General features: G+C 42.6%; 1 long non-coding RNA gene across 2 annotated transcripts in view; it reads left to right on the plus strand.

The window, feature by feature from the left end:
- The window catches only part of LOC109285250 (uncharacterized), a 121206-nt gene extending 103995 nt beyond the window's left edge, over window positions 1–17211 (plus strand). The window contains exons 2-5 of one of the 2 annotated variants that reach the window (XR_002092931.1): window positions 2884–2953; window positions 4092–4199; window positions 15475–15653; window positions 16841–17211. This is a non-coding gene — a long non-coding RNA (uncharacterized LOC109285250). The remainder of the gene's footprint in view (window positions 1–2883; window positions 2954–4091; window positions 4200–15474; window positions 15654–16840) is intronic. The other variant, XR_002092932.1, reaches the window with a different exon arrangement.
- Window positions 17212–24125: the final 6914 nt, after the last annotated feature.

A 24125-nucleotide genomic window follows, 5' to 3' on the forward strand; every position in this document is an offset into this window, starting at 1 on the left:
GCCAATTATCTAAATGCTGGGCTTGCTATTACAGATGTACAGCAACAATTAGGGTCACATATTTGTCTTGGGAAAGTACCTTGCTTTGCTGAGTGTTTAAAAATCCTGCAGTGTTTAGGGGTCAAAGATGTACTGGGATATCCTAAAGTTCTTCTTGAGGTTGCTTGGGACCAAGCACAATACAGTTTTGGCTGTATATTATACTGGCAGTGTTTCATTACATGGAAGCGATGCTATGTCCTTCATTTTGCCATTTCTAAGTGGTTCAGAACATGACAAAATAATATTAAGTCTGCAGCGAGCATGCTCTTGTTTAGTCTGGCATTGCTTAAACTAGGCATCAATTCTTGCATGTGTGATTTCTGCTCTCTGTAAAAAAACATTTATGTCATCCATTAATGTCATATAACTGAAAATCAGGACTCACTTTTGGAAAATAAGACTTACAAAAAAGCTTTATAGACAAGGATGTGAAAGGAGAAGCCATGATGTAACCCCAACTTGTTTCAAATTTTTGGATCTCTGGGTTCAGCCTCTAAGTTGTCCTACCAAAAGACCTACAACTAGTGTCACAAGGCAAATAATTGACTCCTCCTCCTCCTCCTCCTCCTCCTCCAATCCTTCCTTCTTAGATTCTAGCATCCTGTTCCCACTTAAGTGCCCCATGTGTTGTCTAGGTACTTTCTGGAATGCACTCCTTTGTCGGGCTTTTTATTGATTTGATTGCCCCTGTATCCTTGGATTTATGTTCCTTGCTACTACTTGCATGTAGTATGGTCATTGATTTCACATAGGACAGCATGCTCCTGTATTTGGCACAGTGAGGGGTCACATTTGTGGAAGTTATCTCTGTACAAAGAAGAAAGCAGGAAGAGGAGCAAGAGGAGCAAGGAGCTCTCCTTTTTCCTGGCATTGTTGGGTCCTGCTTCTCCAAAAATTGATCAAACTAAGACCAGAGTAAAAATGAAAAAAAAAAAGGAATGGGGCCTAAGCTACACCTTGGTAAAATGGGTACAAATGAAACATGCCTATAAATAAGCATGGCATTAAAAGGAGGAGAGTCATTTCTTCTCACTGGTTATTGAAAGCAGAGAAAAGGTAACAGGAGGGCAAACATGTTAAACTGTAGGAAAATATTTATATTAGGAAATGGAAAGGGCTGGGACACTGAGCAAGCACTGCCCGGCCACCTGAGCTGGAAAAGGAAAGGGCCTGGCCAGCCGGTGGGCTTTGTAAGGACTGCAGACTGCCCTAGGTTGGGCATCATGAAGAGTGCCCTTTGTTGTTGCCTTAGGCTGGGGCAGAGATGGGAAAGGCTTTATTGTGTTGTATTGCTTGTCCTAATGGTTGAAATGTCATAACAAGTGAAGTTGAGGATGGGGGAAGGAAAGGGTTTTGGGGAAAGCTATGAGTCCCCCACCCCCTTTCCATGAGAGAAGGAGGTTTGGGCTTTGGAAGGAGAGTAAGGGAGTTGGAGACTTCACTGGGGGAAGCAGGAGGATGGCAGAAAGTAGGGATGGGATGGAATATGGGGTCAAAATAAAGGTTGCTTTCTTTATGAAGATGCTGAATGTGGATTGAGGAGTGAGGCTGGGTTGGGATGTGAGGGACAGAGGCAGTGGAGTGGGAGTGGATGGCCTACTGGAAGGTTTTTGAAGTTGATTGTGGGGCCTTTAGAGAGAACTTGTTTGAGCCATGGGAAGCTGTTTGAGAATTTGTTTGAGCCATGGGAAGCTAGGTTTACCATTACTGAATGGCAATCAAGATGGCAATTGACCTATACGGGACATCATGACTCAATAGGTGAATTCTACAAGATGACACTAAGTTCCTGTTAAAATTGCTCGTGTATTTGTGACTAGGAGGCATATTGAGAGCCCAATCCTAGCCTCCACTCTGGTCCCTCTGAGAAGACTTGAGGATGCTCAAAATCACATCAAAAAGTAAACTGGTCTCTGGCCAGCTTCAAGATCAAAGAGCTGCTTTCGTCAGTGGCAAATACATCTAACCTGGGTGACCTGCATTTTGACTCCCAAATGAACAGTGTCAATCCTGATTCAGGAAATAAAAAGAAAAAACAAACAAACAATCAAACAGACCAACAAACTTCGACTCTAACTCCTTGAAGGAATACATGATGTGATCTTTTCTGGATGTGGCTTATTAGCATTGACATGTCTCCTTAATCATGCAGTTTGGTTTTTTTTTAGGCTGTATTTCAATGAGTGGGTTTTACTGGGAAAAAGAGAAATCCTATTGCTACTACCAACCATTTGCATGACTCAAGAGCAGAGATAACAAAGCAGACACCATACAAGCAGCTATAAATTGATAGTTGGTGGCTATGCTGAATCTCCATCCATTTTCCAGACTCCGCAGTTGCACTAGTATGTGATGTGTTCGACGCCTGGGCCAAACTCTTAAAGATAGATGCTTAAAATTGGGGGCCTAGCTTCATATTGAATGAGAAACTAAATAAATGGGCTGATATTCAAAGAAGTTGAGCAGTCTACAGCTTTGACCCAAGTGAGAGACGCTAGCCCTTTTGAAAAAGATGTCAAAGCAAATTTAGCACATATCGATTGAATTGTTGTATTCAGGTCTGAAAATGTTGACCCTTGTTTCTTTGAATATGTATTACACACCTGCACCAACTTACATGCTTGCAGTTTTTGCCTTTTTAAGGTGGGTGGCAATCAATAAAGCATGAATTGATGATTTCTACATCCTCCTGCTTTTATGTTGGGGGTAACTGCAGTTGATATATTGTTTCTTCATTCATTGGGCCATTAACAGGATGTTACTACCTTACTCACATTGTTAAGTGCCGGGCCACAATGTTGCTGAAATAAGCAATTTTTTTTTTCTTTGCCCTCTATGCAGAATTTACAGCTGTATGATAAGGGACCCAGATAGAAATCTAATCTCCAAAAGAATTACACCACACAAAAAGGTAATTCATTCCTATCAGGGCGAAGTTAGTTTAGAAATGGTAAATTCCTGCAAGGCAGAGGCTCAGAGTGCAGGACTGGTCTGATCTGTTAATTGGTATTTTTCAGAGTTGTTATTTTGAAATACGTTCCTACTCTTAAGTGCAAGATGCTATACGGCTACCGACTTGCAGGAAGCATGTGTCCACAGAGATTATTCTTGGCTTCCAAAATACAAGGCAGAATCAAAACAAGATGTTCAATGTGAACATAATATAATACTTACTTTTATAAACTGCTTATTTCTAACGCTTACCTCTGCCCTTTGGCATTTAGTGATCACTCTAATTTTGGAGGAAATTCAATGATTCAATTAAAATGATGCCGTTTTAATATTAAATACGTCCAAGAATCAAATACTGTGACATCCACAGGCATCTCCAAATATCATGAATTCCCACAAGATCTTTCATAGATTTCATAGACATTAGGGCTGGAAGGGACCTCAGAAGATCATCAAGTCCAGCCTCCTCCAGGGGTAGGAAGTCAGCTGGGGTCAAAGGATCCCAGCAAGATAGACATTCAAACATTTCTTAAAAGAGCTTGCACCACCTCTGGAGGGAGTCTATTCCAGGCCTTGGGGGCTCGGACATAAGAAGTTTTTCCTTATGTCCAGTCTAAAACGCTCTTGGAGGAGTTTGTGACCATTAGACCTTGTCTTCCCTTGGGGTGCCCTAGTGAACAGGTGTTCTCCCAGTTCCTGATGCATCTCCCTTGTGTACTTATAGGCAGGCACCAAGTCCACCCTGAGCCTTCACTTCTCCAGGCTAAAGAGTCCCATGAAGAGTCTTCCCAAACAACTTTTCAGTTTATTGACACAAGCCAACACACATTCACAATAATCCCACAGATAACCTCAATGTTTTTTCCAATATTTTACATGTTCGGGTCATTTGGTAAATGTCTACAGATCTCCTTAAAATGCCCATATTCTAAGAGGCATTCCCAAGTAGCCCTGTATCTCAGACATTTTCAAATACCTATGTGAGTATGGAAGTAGGAAAGCCTATAGAAGTCCTAATAAACATGGGCTTCCCATTGTTAAATGCAGGGATCCAGCCTTGCTGAAGTAGGCTAATCCTTTCTTTCCTTCCTATGCAGAATTTACTGCTGTATGATGAAGGCTCCAGATAGAGATCTAATCTCTACAAGAATTACACCACATGAAAGAGCACATCACTCCTGTCAGGACTGCCGCCTGCGTAAAAGGTAGGAATTGCTGTAAAGAAAAAAGCCAGGCTGGAGCAACATGAGTAACAATGTGGACATCCCATGTTCATGCCCACCACTACCCTCCACCTCAGGAAAAAAACCCCAACAAAAACCCCAGTAAACTGCCTAAAAGAGAAGGCTCATGAACACATCTCAGATACTTTCTACATCCTCAGGCCCATCTTGTATACTCCCACAAGGTGCCCAACCATTTCTACATCCCTTGGAAAGATTTATGGACTCGTATGGGTCAGGCCAAAATGTAGCACTGATTTTGCCCATGTGTTGTTCCCTGACAGCATGTGCTGCCCCAGAAGTAACATCAGTGCACTTAGCAGCCAAACCAGCTGTTCCACTCTATCCCTAGTTGTCCAAGACTCAGAAAATGCACTTCCATATCAGAAGCACAGAAATGCAGTTTAGAAATGACTATGGGAGGTGGAAAAGGCTTCACCTTAATTTCCTGTCTCAGTCTGGCCCAATTCAACTGAGTCCTGACTTCTACACACCTCTCCCTCCTCCCTGAAAAAGAAAAAATCAAGATATTATCCTTTTAAAGCCATGTGGGCAATGTTCTCAGTTCAGGGACATCCATGGAGCCCTAGTGAGCACAGAGAAATGTCATGTTATATCAGTAGGGACCTTGAACATTTATATTTAGCCAGGGACATGCCAATATGGCCCCAAATTTACAAAGTTTAGGGATTTAAACTTCCAAGCTATATTGAGAATTTTCAAGGATTAAAAAAAAGGACACTCATTTCCCCTTCCCTGCATCATTATTTTCATCTTTATGCCCTGCTACTCCAGATCAGACTGGTGGGAGCTGTGCCAAGGCAGTAGGAAAGCAGCCAGTCTCATGTTTGTTCTGCCAGGAGGTGACAGCAGCTGAAAAATCCCACAAATTGCCTTCCTTAGATGATGTAGGATGGGCTTTTTTAAAATCACCTTCAAGAATTGCAGAACAAGCCCCACACAAACCTCAGGGGACTTGTTCCTCCAGGGCTGTCCAACTTCTCAGTGGCCAGGAGCCACAGGCCCCAAGCCACACACTGCACATGCTGCATACCTACCCGGGCCTCACACTGCACTATGTGTGGTCCCCTCTGTGGGCACCCCCTGCCCCCGACACTGCACTGCTATGCTCTGCTCTGCAGTATGTGCCCCCTTCACTGCACCAGACCATGCCCCATACCCACCCCACAATGTATCGTACCATGCTACATCACTTGGGCTCCCTCCAGCTCTGCAGCTACGATCTCCCTTAAATCTGGGCTGCTCTGTACTGTGCAGTCTTGCCCTGTCCTCAGGATTCGGGGCAGGCAGAAGAAATTCGGGGCAGGCAGAAGAAATAAGAGGAGGGAGAGGGAGCCTGGATACTCCAGTGGAAACAACTGGAGAGCAAGGGAAGGAGCAACAAGGGCATCAGATTAACCTCTTGGGGACCTCATACAGCCCAAGACCACCAGTTGGACAGCCTGGCCACAAGAGATATAAGGGCTTTAAAAAAACTCAACCTAAATTATCTGGAAAGGGTTTCTTATGGGACTTTGGATGCGTGATGTGCTAGAAGATTGTGGTACCAGTGCCCGTGAGAAGTTGAGTCAGTACTTGGGCAGCTCACCTGTGCTGAGCTCTGCTGCCATGACTATGATGCCATTGGCATACATGGTCACTAGCCTTGCAAGAGCTGCAGGCACAGGCCGTGCAAGCATACTTGTAAAAGGGTTTTGACTTAATGTGGCATTTTTTTGTGTTACATCTCCAGATGAAACCTTTGCAAGCTTGGAAGGCTTCCAGTTATCAATCAATCCATCAGGTTAATCAGAAGCAGAGCAGGACTTAGAGCAGAGCCTGTTGGGGCTGATTTGATAGCATCAGATAATCCACTTACAATAATGCCATGTGATGTCATGATGGACATTCAATCTATATACAACTCTCCTCCTCTACAGTTTTTCAATGTAACCCCCGCCCCCCAGCTGATTCTAGCAGCTAAACAGTAACAATGATTTTTAATATAGCAATTTGCAAGTATGCTGGGCCATATAATCAATAGAGGCACGACACAGAATTCATCTGTGCCTGTGTATTGTTGATCACTCTAACTTCCACTTGCCACCTACAAGTCTATATTCATGCACACACAGGATTGTGATAAAATATTGCTTAGGTAGGTGCTTCTGTATGAAAAATTGCAGGAAGGCAATTGGAGGTCATGTGTAGAAACTTGGACCCATGGTCTTTTCATGCTCTACCCCAAACTTTATAATAGCATGAGATCATGCTATTATAATCATGCATGGGACTATGCATATCATGGGGCATGATATATAATCACTATTATATATCATGCATGGGACTGAAGGCAAATGCCTTAACGGGGATGGCCTGGATGAGCCAATCCCAGGAGAACTTTTTAAAATAAACATTCATGACATGAATTCATCACATTCAGCTTGTAAACCCTTCATTGAAACCAGTACAGCATGTTGTTCTTTACAGCTAATGAATGCCCATTCGAGGACCTGCTGCCTATTCATGCATGTTACTCATGCTTTTCAAGGCATTTTCCAACTATTTGAGTTGGTCTAATAAAAGATACCAGATTTACCCAAAGAACCTTGTCTTTCAAGGCATCTGTCTCTTTAAAATAAGCCTTCCTTTCCATGGGGTCTGAACAGCTCTTACAGATATCTCATTATGGAAAAACATACAGCAGAGCAGAGGGGTGGAAGGCTACAAAACAGTGACCGTTGTAGTCTATGCTGATGACATAGCATTTCAAAAAGGGGTGAAAGTGTGATAAAAATAAGCATGGTCATTTTATAATAATACAGCCCGAATTTTTTTGGCTAATGGAGATGAACGCAGATAAGAGCTCTTGCTCTCTGAGAACTTAATGAGAACAGTGTCAGCGGGCATAACGCTGCGCTTGCAAACTGACTGCTCAAAGTCTGCAGTCTTTGATTCCCAAAAGCACCGACCCTGTCAGGAATTTCAACCACCACGTCCCGATGGATGTGATGAAAAGAAAGGGTTGGAAGCAGGAAACTGGTCCTTCTGCTTTCACAGAGAAGCTAGTGCCTGTCACTGAATCAACAGCTGCCCCTGGCGATGCTCCAGCTTGGGACAACTTAGGACAAGCCAGCATTGCTGTGGAGGGCTCTGTCAGGAAGGCAGCCCTTGGCAAGGCAACACCAGGGCAGAAGCCAAAGAAAAACCTGTCATACACTGGCAGTTATTTTGAGGGGGGTTTATTATTATTATTTTTATCTCATCATTAAAAATGACAGTTTTATTTTCCATATAGTCCTGCTGCATTATTGAGTTTCACCCCCTGTGCAGCATCTTTAACCATGATGTCCTGTTTACCATCTATAAAGAGCGATGCCTGGTGTAATGATACAGTCGATAATGCTAAATTATAGCTGAATAACCTCCCTGCATTAATACCAAAATAATTCACCACAGATGAACATCATTAAAGAAGAAAGAAAGAAACACAAAACAGTTGAAGGAAGAAGGATTGGCCATTTATTGGAAAGCGTTACTGATAAATCTTTACACATTATCTTGCAAAGTAGGGAACCTGTCAACAGAAGTCTTCCCACTAACATCAGGCTTATTCAGTACTTAGTCATGGCAGTATTTTTGCAAAAAATAATAACAGTAGTCATAGTAGTAGTAGTATTCTGGGATGCATTGACAGGAGTGTCATGTACAAGCTATAGGAAGAGCTTGTTCTACTCTATTCACCATTGGTGAGACCTTGGCTGGAATACTGTGTCCAGTTTGGGGCCCTGTATTGCAAGAAAAACGTGGACAAGTTGGAAAGAATCCAGAGAAGAGCAAAAACAATGTCAGCGGTCTTGAAAACATGATAAAAAAAGGAAAGATTGCAAGAATTGCGGTTGGAAGAATTGGAGGGGAACAATGAAAGGGGATTTTGTAACACACTTCAAATACCAAAAGCATTACTAAAAAGAGGACCAGGACAGGACAACTAGTAATGGGCTTAAATTACAAGGAAAATTTAGATTGGATATTATTAGGCAGACTATTCTGACTATTAGAATGGTTTCATACTGGACCAGATTGGCTGCAGAGGTGGAAGAGTCTCTATTATTGGAGGTTTTTAAGTTTGCAAATTGTACAAACACTTGTTGGGGATGGTTTAGACAGGGATAATCCTGAACTGAACAGGACGTTGAACTACATGACCTCCTGAGGTCTCTTTCAGCCTGACTTCTGTCTGATTCTCTTTGACTCATTGAATTTCCCCATCAACTTTTACAGGACTATTCAGTCAGTAAACTCATTATCTATATGTCCAAGCATATTCTTTGCATCCCACATGAGCATATTCTATGGTCTCACACATTTTCAGGAAGAAACCTGTTCCCCCCTGCTCCCTCCCCAGATTGCAATAAACTAGGAAAAAATTCAGTTTTTATTCCTTTTGTCAGCTATGGAAACTAATTGTCCTTCTGTTTCCAGTATAAGCATGTTTTATGCTGAAACACTGGGTTTAATGTTTTTAATTGCATTCTCTTGTATTATACCCTCAATATTTTTTATTTAATTTTTTTCAGCCTGTGCAAAATGCATATACGACAGCACAAGCAACAGTTCTGATTCACTGCAGTTATTCATTCTGGTTAGGTTTTGAAAAAAAAATGTAATAACGAATAACTAACACTCTCCTATTTTTCAGTCCTAAGAGAAACAGAAAGAGTAAGAGGCTACCATTCATGTATGTGTCGCTGCTGCTTGGCAGCGAGGCGGAAGATGACAGACCATATTTAGCTTGGGCTCAATTTTACCCATTAGCAGACAGGAGGGAAAACAAAACATGTGACACTTGAATGAGCCAGACTTATTTACTATGGAAAGTGGAGGATGCATCTTTCAAAGCTTACTAGTAAAACTGCCTGACAGCCTGTAGCATCTCTCTCACTTAAGCTTCTCAAGGTGCCTAATACAGAAATGATCATGTAATTTTCTTCATTTTGCACATGGAGTCAAGCTGAGTCAAAGAGAGGTGAACTAACTTGCCCTTTTGTCTTTGACCTGGAACAAGACCTGGGAATAGTGTCTACATTGCTCAATTTCCAACCCAGGCCTTTCTCCAGAGGTCCACATTGCTTTCATTGGCCGAATTGTCTCCTATAAAAGTCAATTAGAGACTAAACTATTTTTGTCCAGGATTCTTACTGATGGATCTAGGACTGATCCAGTGTCAGCTCATTCTATGGGAATTTGGCTCCTATAGGATCAGGCCTATAATTATTTTTTAAAAAATAGTGACCCATCTTTTTTGTACATTCTTCCAACTTGAGGGCAGTGGGTCATACAATCAAATTAATGGCCTGAACAGTTAAATCAATAATAGAAAACAGTTTCACACTCTCTGTATTGCTGAATTAAGTCCCAAGAGAGATCCAAGGGTCAAACCTTTGTATCTGAATGTATGCACATTTTAAAAAAAAAGATGAGGGAATTTCTTGCAAGGGTTAAAAATGAATTCCCCCCTACTGCACAAATTGGCTTAGGAAGATGCATTAATAGGGTTGGGTAATTTCTTTTGAAGTATCAACTACAGGACAGAAGAGCTGGATTGGATGATCTGAGCCAGTAGCGGCAAACTAAACAATGTTGTTCAGTTTATATCACAATACTTTACCTTTCGAAGCAGAGTATATACATACAGAAAGAGCCGTATTCCTTCTTTAACAATGAAACCATCAAGCTATCCTCTGAAGGACAAAAGGTGCCCATTCCTCCCCAAAAAAGATTTCTGTTTACAGTGCCATAAATTCTGTATCAGATATTTCACTCACTTGGCAGTTCAAATACTTGTTATATGCCAATACCCTGAGATTTACTTGTCTGTTTAATAGTTACTCATTTATCGTATACCACAAAGGAAGGAGGTCTCCGATGATTTTGTGCTTGAAATCGTTGCAGTTTTGTCAAATCGTGTTCCCCTTTCTTCCATCTAAAGATTATTCACTTGTGCACAGAACATTTCCTGACAATACCAATCTTTACAAGGTTGGATTTTGAAATGGGTTTGAACTTCCATGGAGTCATTCCTACGCAGATCGCCTCTGAGGCCGGGTGGCGGGAAAAGGAGGAGGGTTAATACTAAACACAGCCTCCGATATTTATAAAATTGCCTTCATGTTTTAAATCCAAGAGATGTAGGGATGGAAAGTCAAGTTCAAGACTACAAGAATGACTTGAAAGGTTGCTCTAGAGACAAATCACTGCATTGATACTTGAGGCAATGAACTTAAGGTTAGGCGATATGTATTTAAGGCGCAACTCTGCTACGGATTCCCTGCTCACCATTGTCAAGCTACTTAGGGTGAGATACTCAACACAGCTCGGCAACAATTCTCAAGGCAAGACTTCAAAAGGAACTCATGCTCAAGTGGACCAAAAACAGAAGTCATTGTTTCAAAAGGGCCCGGCCTGTCTTGTAATGAACCTTCTGCCTCAGTGTCCCAATGCCAAATGAGGATAACAGCTTAACTGGTTGGGATTCCTTTTGTTGAAATGCCTTTCCTATAAAAAAAAAAAAAAATCATCCCAACATTTCTACCAAATCAAAATGTCCCATAAGAAAATGTCAATTTGACCATCTCTTTTTCCATCTGGCAAATCAAACATAAATATTTATTTTGGTCTGTTTGACCTGAATAGAAACATTTCATTTTTTGAAGTGATATAGTATTTGTTTCAGATTAAACTACATTGATCTCCAGGGCCATGGTTCCTTATGGGAATTACAGCTCAAGTGCTCCATGTCCCTCGCCTCTCCTTAGCACCTTTCCCATGAACCATCACATACTCTTGCCTAATTGCAGTAGGGTTCAGTATGGAAGTCTCATAACTGCTGCTGCATCAAGGGAGATGATAAGATAATGATGGCATTAGGTACCCAAACTGCAAGTGTGGAAGCTGGTACTCCAAGGGCCTTGATACACTTTGGGCTGATCAGATGTTGATCGGTGTTAGTGCTAGCTCACGTTTGGGGCAGTCACACCTTCAGGCTAAAAACCTTTTCCAACTGTCCCTGACATGCCCAGATATGACTTGCCACTAGACGGCTGGCAAGCAGGGGTGGGACTAGGAGCTGTAGCTGTGAGTTGCCACTATAGGGCTGGTGAGCCAGAACAGGCTACTATCTCTGCTGTAGGTGAGGGTGTGTTGGGAAGATGGGGGGCAGGGAGAAAAAAACATGAAGCTGGGAGGTGGAGAATTAATGGGATGAAGGTGGGTAAAGAAATGGGAGGTGAAAAGGAAATGGGGGGGGGGGGGAAGGAATGGTGGTGAAATGAAAGAAGCCAGCCACTGAAGACTAAAATAAAAAGAGGTTAAAAAAAAAGGAACGAAAGAAAAAACAAAAAAAGAAAGATGAAACAAATTAAAGAAGGCCTCATGTTTTAATAAACTGGGATTGGGATTGGGGTGTGAGGAGTACTAGTTGTGTTTCCCAGGCTGGCTAGGAGGTGGGAGTGGTAAGGGATGATGCTTTTGGGGAGATACTGCACCTGCCCTGAGAAGGAAACCCAAGTTTATGGGGACCTGGTTTGGCCCCCTACCTTGTTCCTGGACCACCCCCCCTAGACCCCACCCCCAGACCCATCTGTACCCTGTGACCTGGATAGCTGGACTGGGCTCTGCAAGCCGTTTGCATGGGATTGCACCGCTGGGAGTAGGAAAGTCACACCCACAGAGCAGGGGCGGGCTTGGTGCCAGAACCACCCCGTGGGCAGTAGAGATCAGGGGGTGGAAAGTTTGTCTACACAGGACAGGAGGATGGGAGAGGGGACACTGCATCTTGGGATACTGGCTGACTGCAACTTGGACAGCTCATCTGTGGGGAGTGGCACACATTAATGGAACAAAAACTGGGTAACATGGACCTAAAATAATCCTGCCCTGGAGTGGTGTAACTTTAAACTGCTTGAAGCTAGTTTCAGGTGTTAATGTGTAGACAATCCAGGGTTTAAGAGCTCCAGGAGGCACCTAAAATGAATGTATAACAAGGCCCCAAATTGCCCGATGTAACAAAAGGCCCATTTATCATGTAAAAAATAAATTGTTTTGCAGCCAGGGATGAAGATGAGGTAATGATAACAGGATTGTTCAGATTAAAAGAACTGTGATAAAAAGTTCTTCAAGGTTCCTCGTTAAGTCACGGGTTGGCATGACAACATGCTGAAAGGGCTGAGAAATGGGACGAGTCGTTTACGGTGAAATTAATCAAAATGTGCTGTGATTGGGTCATGTTAATGGCATGAGGCTCCGGGACACTGCTTATGTAGGGTACACAGCACAGAAACAACAGGAAGAACTGGCAGATAGTGGGAGAAAGCTTGATCATCACAGTTATAAGTGCCATGGTTTTCTCAGACTCCAGGATTCACCATTTCACTACTGGATTTTCATGAGACAGGACCATCAGATCAGATCAGGCCATAGAGAAGGGGCTGATGACATTGCCAGGGGTATTTGCGTTGGCTAAATTCTTAATAAACCTGGAATTTGAGACTTTGGCTGCTCCCATCCTCTCTTATGTGAGCTGCCCCCTGGCCCCCCACCTTATTTCTTTGTTTTCCTCTCTCTTTCTCTCTGCTTTCTGTCGAATAGGAGCAGGGCTTAGCCAGGCAAGCTTCTGTCTATTGGCACGATGCTGTGAGTCCCTGACCGATGAGGCAACTAAAACAAAAGCCCTGAACAGCCGGGTACAAGTTTGACAGCTCTCAGAGTGTTTGATGGCCCTGCGTGCTGTGCCTGTGCATTGTGACTAAGGATTTCTTTTGTCCTTAAGCGGACACTTCTTACCATTTTTTATGCCACCTAAACAGCTCACAAACAGGTCTGAATGAATGGGAGAGGGAAGTTGTAAAAAAAATAGCTCTACTGCAAATGTGAGAGGAGGCTTTTATTTTAGCAAAATATCTCTCTTAATATTTACATTTTAAAAATGTATACTGTTCCCCCCCTGCTTTTATCTTTATTTCTAAAAGGTGTAATGTTTGCTGCAATGAGAGGAAGTCAGCAATAACTTGATATAAAATCATGCTTACCTGTTAAGAGTTTGCAAGTGAGCAAGGATTTCTTTAGTATCTTATGCCTTTGTTGGGCTCAAAACAGCCCCTTTCCAATATAGCACGAAAATGCAGTTGAATATAGAGCTTCTTTGAAATTAAGTGTTTTATTTTGTTCAACCTATGGCTTCATAAAATCACAGAAGCCATCATGACATACATAATTACAAGATGATCGGTTTGCAGGGGACCTCAAGGGCCATCTCAGTCCAGCCTACAGCACACATGCAGGATGAGATAGTCTTTAAACCATCCCACATAAATGCTTATCTAGGCTCTGAAATGAAACATTTTGATTCAGTTAATGTCAAAACAGCCCTCTTGGCTTAAAAATGTCGCAGCAAAATGGCTCAGCATCACTGGCTCCACACTGGTCATCTTTTTTTTTTTTTTTTTTTTTTCATTCCACCAATGATATTTCATTTTATTTTCATCTTGATTGTTGAAACATTGACATTGTCCACAGCAGGGAGATTCTGATGTGTACTGAGGTCTAACAACACCCTGCTTGTCCTCCTAGCCTTTGCCTGCCTTGCTTATTTTGAGGCAGGAAGCCTTTCTTACTACATGCGTGAACAGCATCTAACACAATGAAGCCCCCACCCTACTCAGGGCTGCATGCTACTGGCATACAAATAAAAATAGCTTTAAGCAGCTTGCAAACTGCTAGGTAATATTCAGGAAGGGCTGCTAGAAAAACTAATAAAATCCCTGAAGAGTGAATTCTGGCAAATCCTCCCCTAGACATTTTTTTTTAATGCAACCTAGATTCACTGAGAAATGAATCCCCAATCTGCTCCCATATCAGCCTGTTGAGATATAAGCACATCTATTTTAAATGCTTCCAAAGATTTTTTTTTTTTTTGGAAGAAAAAAGCTTGTTCCAGATTAGCAGATTGTTGGACCAGTTCCGAATAAGCATGTGGACTTTTGGAGGCCCATCTGAAGCAAACCTTTCTGAAGTTTGTGACTCATTAATCATGATCCAAATGTGTAAACAGTTTGTGTTATTTGCAGAAAATAAATCCATCTCCTCTCATGTAATTAGCTTAGAATATCCTGGAAATTCTGTAGACGCTCAAAGAAGGGAGAAGGGAAAAACAGAAATGAATTAAATTGAAAATTTAGAATGATTTCATTGCTGAAAAATAGGTCCTATTTTTTGCCCTTTATTTCACTATGCTAATCCCCAAAGCTTCCCCATGTCATAGAAACTCCAAACAAGTAAGCTCCATCTCCATATAGCCACAACCCCTCCTCCCAACAGGAATTGGTCACTTCCCCTTATAGTAGAGCTTCATATAGTAGGGTTCAACCATTACATTGCAGCCAGTGATCTCCACACAGATATACCCAACCTGAGAATGAGGAGCTGGCTCTCTACAAGACCTGGGTCCAAGCCATTGCAACCATCTGTGGCAGTTCTTTGATTTAAATGAAACCAGTTGGGAGTGCCAATCCATCCTTGTCACTGGCAGTAGTCAACCGAGAGGTCAGTGACTGAATGAGTATGAGAATGAATTACTCTCCAACCAATCAAGATAGTGCCTATAAGGAGAGTTCAGGTATCCCCAAAACTGTTCTTGAGATGCTAGAATTGGGAGGTTGTCTCAGTGAAACTGGGGTAAATGCAGTAAAATGTTGGCGCTGGTGAAGTCAACGGGATTTTTTGGCATCGATCCACAAAGGGGTCGAATTCTCCCAATATGCTCATTAGGTAGCAGACAACAGAGCACTGCAAATTACAGACCATCCATCGCTCCTAAGGACTAAATTTACTTCATTCTTTTTCCCTTTCCCTTTTTAGCTTTCAAATTGTCGAGTGTCTACCTAAGTGATAACAATCAACAGATGGATCAAGAGCGCAGCAGGTTTTTGCTGCAATGTGCAGTAGCTTGGCTACGGTAGAAATTCACTGAAGCCTCTGCTAATTATCTCACTTCACAGTTGCAATATTTCTCTCTTCTTACCAATGTGATTTAAGTGCTGCATGGGTAATTCCAAGCTGTAACCCCTGCTTCATTTCTTTTCTTACGGTAGTCATTTATGTTTGGGAATGGTTATGGTGACCGCTGAGGAGCTAGCTCACCGACACGGAGTGGAAGTGAAATGTGTATTAACAAGTGCTCCTTTGTGCTGATTCACAGAGGGTTTGAGCGCGTTGCCACACTCTTCTACACAAAAAATACCACTCAAGGATTTTCTAAAGGGTATAGGAGCAGCAATCAATGCTTCACGGGTGGCTGTACCTCCTGCTCCTAGGCTTCTCGCACATCAGGATGCCATGAAGCCACAACTGGGGACTTTTTTAAAGTCCTGAAATGAGGTAAGAAACTTGCCTCCCCCTGCTCTTGGCACCCCTTCCCCTCTGAGCTCAGTGGTAGCTTTCCGCCCATTCCCTGCCTCGCCCTCTCTACTTACTGGCCATGGGGAGACCTGCCCACTGCTGCCACTGTCCCAGCCACCATCAGTCAGGAGCAAATGCCCAGGGTCCTGGATTTGACCAATGACAATGGTGGTGCCGGCAGGGATCCCTCACCCTGCGCCTGCTCATAGACTGGTGGGAGACACCTAGAGCGAACGGACAAGGAGGGAGAACCTGCAAGCTGCTGCCACCACTGATGCTATCTTTGGACGAGCCCAGCTCCCCACACAGCCAAGCTGGAGTGGACAAGGAACAACTCTGGAGCCTGCCCCATACCTGTCATTAGCCTGGGACAACAGCAGTGGTGGCCAGGGAAGTGGGGGGGGGGTGGCAGGAGGGGTGCCAATGAGTGTGAAGGGGAAGGGAGTGGGGGATCAAAATAGGGTGGGGGATTTTTACTTGCTTTCAAAATGTAAAATAGTCCCTGGCTGCTGTTCCCCACAGCAAGGTCTAAAAGGGAGTTACAACCGTGCCACTGGATCTGCCCCTGCTTCTATAATATCGTAGGCATTTAGTTTAAGCAGCAGCATCTTCTGCTTCTGATCCTGGTTCTGTCTTCACAGGATCAGCCAAGATGGTATCTCTCACATATGCTACTGGTGATAGTTTTTAAATACTTCACAAAGGCAGATGAGTATCGTTGTCTCTGATTTGCAGGGCCTGGGTTCTGTTCCATTCACATTACAGACCCAATCTTAACATATTGGGAACTACAAAGACCAGACCTTAAGTAACCACAGCTGAGAAGACAACCTAGACTTTCCACCTGCCCGTTCTTTACATTAGTCGGTAGTGGGGACAAAAAAAATCTTGTTTTTCCAGAAACTTTGGAAACAATAATAAAAAGAGAGCACTGTATGGAAGGAAGAGGACTTGAAAGAAAAATAAAAAATATGGTGGATAGTGTAATAGTATAATGCAGCCCTCCCTGTCAACAGAGAGACCCCACCCCCATAGGGCACAGCTTCTTTTGAAACTCGGATACTAGGAGACCACAAGAAGGAACCAGTAGACCCCATGGTTTCTATCTGTCTGACATAAAAAAAAAAAACAATCAGAAAATGGATGTGTTTGCTTCTCTCTTCTAGGAAAATCGGGTGAAGCATATTAGCAAAGAAGGAATAAAGGAGGTTGAAGGGGACAAACTAGCAAGACCAAGATCTTTAGGATATGAGAGGACTGGATCCAACCTTTCATACACACACATGTATATAAAGCAAGAGTAAATCAGAGCAACCTGTCTTCCTTTAAAAATGTGAAGATGGCCTCTCATGGACATATCTCCCAAGGCAAAAATATGATGAGGGGTTTACACTTAAGTCCCCTGAGGAGTCATCCTCTCCTGAGAGATCAGAAGGTCCAAGACTTCTGGCTGGAATACAGAGTCAATGGTGTCCTATCTAGAAAATGTATAGGGAAAACAGGTTACCCAAATTAAAACCACAGGCTTTGCAAAAGGATATCAGCCTGAAAGTCATTTGCACTTAATAATAGTAAGTGTTTTCATTTCCACTACTAAGACAAGCTTGGTGTAAGAAATATGGAGGTCATCATGATGTTCATATGGACTATGTGGGTAGAGGAAAGTCTGTGTGTGTGAAGAAAGAGAGGTGGTCATCAACTGTCCAGCATAGGTAACGCTCTGCAATAAGGTGCAACTCATCCAGGTGTGAGAGAGAACTGTCACTGGGCACCAGTCTGAAATGGTGGAATGAACTCCATAATACATACAGGCTCGGTGGTGGCAGCTTGACTTGCACCATGGCCGAAAGGGACCTAGGGGTAATGACTGAGCATGAGCCGTCAGTGCAATGCAGTGGTCAGCAGAGCAAACAACCATCATGATAGCATCAATTGATGCCATCATGTAAAACTAAGGAAGTGACACTCCTGCTGTACTCAGCACTGGTGAGACCGCAGTTGGAGTAGTGCATCCAGTTCTGGGCACCGCACGTCAACAAGGATGTGGAAAAACTTGAGAGGATCCAGAAAAGAGCTACCTGTATGATCAGGGACTTGCAAGGCAAGCCATACAAGGAAAGGCTGAGGGACCTGGGCCTCTTCAGCCTAAAGCAGAGAAGGTTGACAGGGGACTTGGTAGCAGTTTACCTCTATATCAGAGGAGTGCATCAGGAGCTCGGTGAACAACTGTTCACTAGGGCACCCCTGGGGAAGACCAGGACCAATGGATATAAACTCCTAGAAGGCTGCTTCAGGCTTAATACCAGGAAAAACTCCTTCAGAGTCAGGGTGTCCAGACTGTGGAATAAACTCCCTGCAGAGGTGGTGCAGTCACCTACCCTGCAGGTTTTCAAGAGGAGACTGGACAGTCATCTTGCTGGGGTGACCTAACCCCAGCTGTCTTCCTGCCTAGAGCGGGGGAAGGGGGCCTGGAATTGATGATCTGCAAGGTCCTTCCAGCCCCTAACTTCCTATGAATCTATGAATATACTCAGGACCATCACAAAGCTGAGCACCTTCTGCTCCAAGCACAAGGCATATCTGTTTGACCTTTCATTCCCCTCTATAAATTACAGCTGCATGCATATTCAGAACAGCACAAAACAACCTACCAAAACCAAGCACTCCCCTGCATATGCTTCTCATCAATAGGAGAGAATGAAAGAATTAACAGTTCAGGGGGAAAAAATAGTAGTCGCGTTGCTTAATGCATAACTGTAAGGCTCTCGGGTATTGTAGTAATGACGACAGTGTAAGACAGAACATTTTCAATGAGAGTGTTGTGGTACCCTGGGGTACTGTGAGACCCTTTTAAGGGTGACATTGGGTGTCGTGGACTATCTGTACCATTAGGTGTGCAAATACCTACACATGATTCGGAAGATAAATCCAGAGATTTCAAATAGGAATCTGTAGTGTCAAAAACATTCTGACCTGCTATGCTCTTATGAGTTCTTTGCAAGAAGAGTTGCTCAACTATATTCTCATAGTCAAGAAATGAATTAAAGTTAAGAGTTGGCATTCTCCAATGGGCGGTGGGGGAGGAGCTTGAGTCCAATGGCTTGAGTCCAATGAGGGGTCTCTTGACTATAAAATGTCTGAGAACCACTGGTGTAAGAGCATATATAAACTAGATCAGTATAGAATAGGATCAACAACAATGCATTCAAGTGGGGAGAGGAATCCGACTATCCCAATCAAACTGCAAGATAGCTTCACTCCAAACATACGAATGAACTTCACTAGGTGGGATGGCTCTCAGCGGGCTTTTCAGCTCTTTTTTTGTTTGTTTGTTTTGTTTAAAAAGGCAGTCCCCTTCCAAATAGCTAATATAACAGTGTTAAGTTATTGGTGACCACAATGCAGAAGTGCAGTATGATCGATGGGAGCTAGCATAGGCAGAATGGAGGGAAGACTGCGCATAAACTCATAAATCAGAGATTACATCAGTCTGACATCATGATAAATAGGTTCCAAACCTATCTACTGGGCAAAGTTTAGTTTGAGATTTAGGAGCATGTAATAGGCCAGAATTAAAAGGCAGCAGTATTGAAAACTGTCTGTACACTGTAGGCATGGAGGAAGTGCTTAGTGTTTGCTTTCTAGGGCTGAAATGCACTCGCAGCCTCCTGTGCATGAAAGAGTTTGACTGCAAAGCAGGATCATACTGTAGGTTTTACTAAAGGGCAGCGGTGCCATTTGGAAATTGAAATGAAAAGACAAAAAGAGGGATTTCTCATTACAGCTGAATCTCTGCTATGGTCCCACAGACAGCTTTAGGTGGGAGATTTCTGCTCTGCTACAAAGCAACTCCCTTTTATCTCCACATGTTTAGAGCCATCCCCTGCCTGTCAGCATTAAACAGGTTTGCTCAATAAAAGCAATAATCAGGGATGGCTTCTTCCTGCAGAGGTCAAATGAATATTTAACCATCTAAAGGTCTTCTCGCCTGTCCTTACACAAACCTTTTCCCTAGGCAGTCACATATTTGGTGCCTTAGAGACAAAAAGAGCCATTGACAAAGAAAATCTTCCCAAAGCTCTTTAAATGCCTGTCTTTCCCTACAAAGAGGGATTTTCAGAGTATGCAAAATACTACAGGGAGCGATGAATATATTCCTTATGACTATGAATATGGCCTTAGGGACTTAAGGAAAACCTGCCAGCCTCTTCACATTTTTTTTTTTTTTAATATCCTGTTAAAAATTGGCTGGGGCTATAAAATGGCTTATTTTACAATGTGTATAGACAAAAAAAAAGGCTTTAAAGTGCCTTTTGTCACAAGGTATACTTCAGAGTCAGGAGGTCTCAATTGGATGGAGGAGATGCAAAGGAAGCTGTACATCCAGTTTCTGACACCTGACATTTTGGAGCCACAGTCCCCTGAAATAGTGCCCTGAAACAAAATTAAAGAAGTTTGAGGGCTGCTCTGACTTGCATCCACTTCCAAGGGTCCTAAGGAATTTCTGACTTTCCATTGTATGACTTCTGTGTGGGCTGCAAGTAGAAGGTGCTCAAGACATTCATGTCCTACCACTGTGTCAGTACTAAGGAGAAATATAAGTGCAACTCAGCTTTCCAGCTTTAAGGTAGTTTCCTCAAACTCAGGAAGGGCCTAGCTAGCTGCCTCTGATGTGATCTTCTGTCCCTTCTTGGGTCTTGCTTGTAAATGGCTTCCATCACTAGAGCAGTAGTGTAACAAGGGGCATCAGCCCCAGGAGCCAAACTGGACTGCAAGAATGGCAGCCACTACTGGCACTGCTCTGGTGACTGCCACTGCCCCAATCACTTTTGCCACCCAAGGCCCATTTCCTACTTAAGCCTGTGCACTATGCCAGAATGAAAGCCAAAGCACCTGAGAGAGGAAAGAACTGTGAGACAAAGACAGGCTCCTTCCCTGTTGTGCACCTCCTTACGTTTGCACTGCCAATCATTGATATCAGTTGGTGAAAAACATGTTACCAGAGATATGAGAAATGATATCCAAGAAATGTTAAAGACTTGATCAGTCATCCCGCTCATCTCCCTTCTAGTGTTTGTTGTTTTGTCCACAGTGTAAGGCCATGGGAAAACCAGTAGCGCCATATCAGGATCTGCAGCAAATGGTTCTAGTGGATCAACACAACTCCAGGATCTCTCTAAGTCCACAGAAAGTCTGTGAATGATTTAATACTGTCACTTGAGCACAAGCTGCATGAGAAACTTGCATGGGATTTTATGAATATTGCCTTTATTTTTTGTGTTCACAATTCAGACCCCAGGTGCTAAAGATGTCACTCCCCAGAACATTGTTCAGCTACATAAAGACCAGTGCACTGTATATGTCTTTGCAATGATTTGAAAGACCCACTCTGAGTCAAGGGGCATAAGGTATGCTGTGAAACCAAAACAAAATCACAACAGTCATACTTGAAAAAAACGCAGCTTTTCCAAGAGCAGTTGAAAGCTTTAGATCTGGTTCTGATCAACAGATTGTAGGACCTAAACTATGATTTGTGTCAACATTCAGGGTTAAAAAACTTTGAAAATAAAAGAAAATGTGTCATGCCATTGCCACTCTTCTCTCCCCAATTATTTGGCAAACTGAAGACCTGGTACAATTTTTTTTTTTCAAATTTCAAAATTGTGATTAAATTTGTTAAATTTAAAGCTTAGGGAAGGGTGCTGTGTATGTAGGCAGTGATCCTAGTGTATGTAGGCACTTCTACATGTGCTTTAGGCATAGGGGGAGCAGCGCTTTAATTAGAGCAGCTCCGAGAGCTGCTTTAATTAAAACACTGCAGGGTCTCATGTATCAGCAGGGATGCATAAACTAAAGCTTGTTCAATGAGCTTTAGTTCAAGTGCTCCTGCTGCCGTTTTGAAGGATGGGGATGCTGATACACGAGATGCAGGAGGCTGCTGGAGGGTGATAATTACCAGGCTCCAGGAAACTGAATTAATCGAGTCTGCTCCAACACGCCATAATTACAGCACTTCTGAGCAGCCTCCGCGCTCATGTACAGGCACCCTGTGATTTTCCCCCAGCCCCTTAATTTCTACCAGCCCCATTTCCCAGGAAACTTCGTTAGATTAATTTCCTTTTTCAAAAGAGAAAATAATTTGATATGAACTATTTCTGGAACTTCTGTTACAATACTTTGCAATAAAAAACAGGGCTGTCTGTATTGATAAAGTTCCCTTTAGGAAGCTTTGGTCAGACTTCGTCCACAAAAAACCTGAAAAAAACAAACAGACAGTTTTCAGAATTTTTTTTCCTAGTCAAAAAACAACAAATTAAACTTTAAAAAAATCTAAATCCATAGATTTTGCGGAGGTTTTTTTTTCCTTATAAGAAAAGTAAGAACTTTTCCATAGAAAGCAAGAGAGTAGATGTTTTCTTTTTGTAGCAAAACCCCCAGTTTTTCTTTTTATTATTATTAACCCCCAGTATTTCTTTTTATTATTATTATTATTATTTACAAATACACTCCTTCCCCTTCCCCTAACCATTTCTGACTTTCTGTCTGCCCTCTCTATCCATTATAAGTGTTTACAAGTAATACTAGGTAAGCTAAGTTCTTGTATGCTATTACTGTAATAAGCCCCCCTTTTATATTGTAAATAGTGTTCTGTTATGTTTGCATTGATTTTTACTGTTTTATATTGTATTATATTGTATTCCTATCATTTTTGCATTGATTGTTATTGTTTCATATTAATATTATATGGTTTAGGCCTGTGTCTGTAAAGTAATGCCAAGTAATGTCAATTTTCCATCTTGTAATGTCAAGGCTCCATCTTGTGTCCCCTGCCTGGGCATACCCTATTGTAACTCTGTGACTCATACCTACCCCTCCTATGTAAGCTGGTTCCTGAATAAATCGGGATGAATGAGGGTCCTTCAGAGACCATGGCAGTAGGTCTAAAAATAACTCCCTCTGAATGACTGAACCATGAACTCAATGACCCAACCATCACCCTGCATTGACCCTCCCTGGCTCAAAATTTGGAAGACAAAGACTGTTGCAGAAACCAGCCAACCCACCATTACAGACACCTGAAACTGCATGTCCTAACCTGGAGTGCAGCAGCTCAGTACACCAGGGGCTGACCCTTGCCTGAGCATGCCCCCTGGCACTAGGGTCACAGAAGGTCTGCCCCTATAAAAGGGGGCAGTGAAGACAGACCCAGTGGGAACGCCATTTCCATCCGGACCAGACCAGCTCCATGTCATGCCACCTATTCACCCCAGAGGCTCTGCTGGTGACTCCCTCTGGACAAAATTGAGCTGAAGGAAACCCCGTCTGGCCAAATTCTCAAATTGTCAGCTGGATGCATACTGTTCAATGCTGTGTGCTCTCTGGTGGACCTGGAAGTGAACCAGAAATCCACTTCCTGGTTCACTGTTGAGCATGCCGAGCATGTGGAGCCCTTCCCCCCCCCCCCCCCCCGCACTCCTGTGGGATGCTCCATGCACCCCAGCATCACAGTATTTACAAGCCACACTGGTACCTAGAAGTATGTAGAAAAAACATTTAAAGCTGTATCTATGTCCGAATCGCTGATTCTCTGAATCAGCATCAAATCTTCAGATTCGGATTTAGCATAATCAAAACAGGGATAGTGATCCAAACCAACTAATTGAATCACTGTCCCTGATTCAGGCCGAATCCAAATCCAAACTGAATAGGGCCTGCTTTGCACACCCCTATTAGAAACCATTCAAGCTATGAGGCAGTATGTCCATACATTGAATGACTAAAGAATACCTGTGCCATGGGTACACAAACCTTAAATTAACTTGTAGAATAGGAGTTAGTTACAACTACGTAAGTGATAAGGGATATCCCTGGAATATATTTAACAAAAAACATAACTCCTACTAAATGTTATGATTTTTGTAACTATGCACCGCATATTTTATGCCTAGTTTTATGCTTGTAGCTTTATTAAAAGAGTAATAAAAAGCCAGTAATATCAGTAGGGAGTAGAAATTGGTAAACTTTTCAAGCTTACAACAAGTAGTTTGAAGTGATGGTACCTAAGATACTTCATTAGAGTAACTCTAAAAAGTGCTGTATTTTTGAGACATATTGATCTGCTCTCATCAATGGGTTTTCACCAATCACTTTATAAGTGTGTTAGTTGATGCCTTTGAGCCAATCAAATCAAGCCCACGCACGCAACTGAAAACTCCATCCTCTAAAGATGGGTTCTTCTGAGGACATTTCTGTACAGGTTTTTAGTGTGGACTGGTGGTTGAGCCATTAAGGTGTTTCAGTGTGTTTATGGACTTGTGCCAAAGTCTACTTCTATTCAGTCCAGTGGTAAATGGATACATTTGACTTTGGAGTCAAAAGGTAGCTGAGTGTGATGTTGGCCAGATCACTCCGTTATAAACTGTTGGCTACAGAAACTGGCATGCTTCATTC

This window comes from Alligator mississippiensis, chromosome 3, assembly GCF_030867095.1.
Source record: "Alligator mississippiensis isolate rAllMis1 chromosome 3, rAllMis1, whole genome shotgun sequence".
NCBI lineage: Eukaryota > Metazoa > Chordata > Crocodylia > Alligatoridae > Alligator > Alligator mississippiensis.